The sequence below is a fragment of the Scyliorhinus torazame genome, chromosome 1 (assembly GCF_047496885.1).
Source record: "Scyliorhinus torazame isolate Kashiwa2021f chromosome 1, sScyTor2.1, whole genome shotgun sequence".
Taxonomy (NCBI): Eukaryota; Metazoa; Chordata; class Chondrichthyes; order Carcharhiniformes; family Scyliorhinidae; genus Scyliorhinus; species Scyliorhinus torazame.
Window position 1 is genome coordinate 316,579,955 of NC_092707.1, and position 4,166 is coordinate 316,584,120.

The window sequence follows — 4,166 nt, forward strand, 5'->3', positions numbered from 1 at the left end:
AAGTAGCAGTCAAATACTGTTTGCACTACTGTTCAAGTTGCACCTGGGAGATACAGGAGAGTAGGAGAAGGAAGGACACATTTAGGTACATAAGGCACGCATAGAGTAAGGAAAGAAAGAGATGGCTCATGATCACTTTGAATTATTTGTAATAAAAGAGAATGTTGTCTTATCTTGTCTTTAGCTATTCATGGAAATTATAGTCATACAGAAAATGGTGGACTTGTGTCATTCATTCATGTTATAAAGGCTTGGATGACCATGTAGAGCGAAAGCGTTTAGATCTGATGTGATGGCGGAGGATAGATTCTGTATTAAAGGATCATTTTTCTGCAAGTGGGGTTAAATGATCTCAAAGGGATATTATTCAATTGAAATATCAACTCTTAATTGATAATTTGAGTTTGGATTCCGACTGCAGTCATTACTGAGGTGACGTATGTGTGATAGAACACGGAATGTCAGGAAGGCTTCTCCAAAACAGAATCATAGAATAGTTACAGCACAGAAGGAGACAATTCAGCACATCCTGTCTGTGGTGGCCTGCTGCAGGAGCAATTCACCCTGTGCTACTCTCCCACCGTTACTCTGTAGCCCTGCATATTTTTCCTTTTCAGCTAATGATCCGGTTCCCTTTTGAATGTCCCTCTTGAACCTGCTTCCACCACTCTCAGGCGGTGCATTCCAGAGCTTTTCCTCATGTCATCATTGCTTCTTTTGCCAGCTACCGTAAATTTTTGCTCTCTGGCTCTTGATCCTTCCAGCAGTGAGAATAGTATCTCCTTATAGTCTCCATTGAGACTAATAATGAAAAAAAGATCTTCGAATTCCAGTGACCGATTGAGAACCATACAACACAATTTCAAGTTTTAAGACATGTACTGTAATAAACAAACTAAATGCAACCTTGATTAAACATTAGGCAACTAACTTTAAACTACAGAAAAGGTTTCCCTATTTAATTCTTAACATGACCAAAAATCCCTTGTCGTGGTTATACTTTACAATCTTCCTTAAGTAGACACTTCATTTTCCTGGAACCAGTCCAAAGCTATTCTCAGCTCCTGTTAGCTTATTTCCTTTTCCTTTTCTATTCGGGTAACTTTAATCCGAGAACTGATTTTCACTGTGAGGGTTACACTGGGGATATTGTCCGTCCACCCCAAGTTAGGAAAATCTTCCAGCCTCCTATAAATTCTCACAAACTCAGTCTCTTCAATCAGAGCATGAGTATGTGGTACAATAGAGTCAGCATCTTCTTTGCTTCAGATGCAGGACTAGCTGGCTCTATCAACTGCTCTCTCTCTCTCTCTCTCGCGGATGGCTGTGGACCGGTTTGTACCTGTGAGTTTCAGGGATATCGTGGAAAACTTGCAGCCCTATTATAATACAATAGCTTTCCATTGACTGTTCCCCTTTCAAAGCCCATTTTCATAGCAATGTGAATCACACTGACCATGTATCTAGGTAGAAATGTTGATTAGCTAACTTCTGGACACCCCCTCCCATTCCATTATATTTGGAATGAAACAGTCCGGCCTAAAGTATGAACATTTACAAACCCTGAAATTCCTAACAGGGCCCCCCCCCCCCCCCCCCCCCACCCCCCCCCCCCCCCCCCCCGTGAGACTTAATCATGGGAGAGATCCCACATCAGTCTCTCAGTGGCAGCAACACCTCTCCAATGAAGTCAGGGGGTGGAAAGGACTGACACAGGAGTTCTCACCACCAGAAGCAGAATGTCTGTTAGCCTCATTAATGAGTCAGTTGAGCCTACTTTAATTTAGCAGTGGCTCAGGGATTAAATAGAGGTTGCATGGGTCTCCGCTGTTCAGCAGAACCTGTTGGGTTTGCCAGTGGCCATCCAACCTTACTATTGAGGGGTCCAGCATTGGGTAGAAGGGTGGTTCTGAGATCCAACCCCCTCCCCTTGCTTCCAACTTCCCTCCCCCTCCTGCAACCTCCATCCTCCAATCTCCATCCCAACTTCGCTCACTTGTGGCCTGGGCTCCCTCTGCAATCCTGGACCTTGGGTGGAGGCCATGCCTCCAGCAGCCACTGCTTCTGTTGGCGCAAGTGGCACAATAATCTTGGTTGACTGGCAGCTCTGGACATGTGGGACCCCCACTGCTGGCTACCTTAATTGCGAGGAAGGCCCAACAGTGGCCAATTAAGTACCTGAAGAGCACTTTTTTCTGTTGGGCCTACTCAACAAATTGACGGGGCTTCCCCTCCGGTTCTCCGACTGATCGATGAGTCCCCAATTAGCTTGACAGATTGTTGGCCATTATGTTAATTCCCTCTGCCATGAACACAGTTTAACTGCTATTTTTGTTTCCCGCAAAACTTTCTAGTTGCAACATTGTATGTATCATTTATTTTCTTAACTGTAACAAAATCTGGTCACGAGATAAACTGAGGGCAAGCTTGATTCTTAGGATGGTTAGGAGGGAGGGGGGAGCAGAGGTCAGGGATAGGGAGAATGGGCAGACGCCAGGGGTGGGCTTGGCTCAGGGACCACAGTTCAACCAGCGCTTACCGCTCCGGTGTCCCACCGCTGGGGATTTGATGGGAATGTGGGATGGAATGGACAGCTCGCATGCAGGGACCACCCAGGTGAATGGTGTAAAGAGCTACCATGGGCAAGAATCAGATATTCTCAAATGGTGTGGATCAACAGAGCACATCGCAGAGCAGGCTTTCATCATTCTCCATCCCATGGACCAGACCCACTGTTACTGCCAACCCAGGATCCGCACCCCCGTATTGTGGCAGGTATGTATCACGGAGGGGGTTGCAGGCGAGGGGGGTGGGAGGGGGGGGGATGTGGTGTCCATGCACTTGCCAGTGCCCCCCCTGCCCCCCAGTCGGTGAACCTGGAGGTGATCATAGCGTCCCGTGCGCGTTGGCCCTGGCGTACATGTTGTGTGGCCTCCCCTGCCTGCCTGGACCCCATGTCCTGCCTATCCTCGGACGAGGCCTGGCTTTTATTCCCCTCCTCCAGCACGTCACCCCTCTGCTGCGTGATGTTGTGGAGGATGCAGCAGGCTGCCATGATACAGGCAGCCCTCCCAGTGTCATACTAGAGGGCCCCTCCAGAACAGCCCAGGCACCTGAACCGCATCTTCAGGAGACCGAAGCACCACTCGATCACACTCCTGATCGTGGCATAGGCGTCGTTGTAGTGGGTCTCTGTGTTGGCCTGGGTGGCCGGCACCACCTCCTGCTCCTGCACGTGGTTGGATTCCTCCAACTGCACCTTGAAGTACTGGATGCTCGGCGAAAACCCCTCATGTAGTCCCTGGCTCTGTGACTGCGACGACTGTGCGATTGATGGACTGTCCATTCAGAAGCACAAAACTTCATAGAATCCATAGAATCCCTACAGCGCAGGCGAGGCCATTTGGCCCATCAAGTCTGCACCGGCCCATGGAAATCGCACCCTACTTGAGTCCATGCATCTACCTTGTCCCTGTAACCCCAGCTAACCTTTTGGACACTAAGGGGCAATTTTACCATGGCCAGTCGACCTAACCTGCACATCTTTGGACTGTGGGAGGAAACCGGAGCACCAGGAGGAAACCCACGTACACACAGGGAGAAAGTGCTGACTCCACGCAGACAGTGACCCAAGGCTGGAAATGAACCCAGGTTCCTGGAGCTGTGGGCAGCAGTGCTAACGACTGTGCCACCGTGAAACCCGTCGGGATGGCAGCTAGTCCCTGCGGATGGCCCGCCCTCCAACAGTCCGCCTCCTCAGAAGTTCCTATCGCCACCTGATGTACTGCAGTATTTATGTGGCGATCACCAGATAGTATCCCAGGAGCCTCTTCAATAAAGTGCCTAACTGAGGTGAGTGTCTCTGGGATGGTGGAGGGTGTTGGAGAAAGCTGTGAGGGGAAATCTGTGTCATCATCGGGCCAGGGGGGGTCCTGGGTCTCGGGTTGATAGCTCCCATCCGTGTCGCTGTCCTTGTCGCTGCCCAGCACCCGGGGCTCTGGCTCTGGCTGGGGGCGGGGGACACCAGAGAACCCGCCCCATCACCAGCAGCTCCTGCAAGACACAAGACAAGACGCATGTTTTGAACACGGGCCGGGAGGGAGTGGTCGTGATGGGGGTGCGTGGAGTGGGATTGAGAGGGTGGTGTGGGTGTGGAGGTGGTGTGG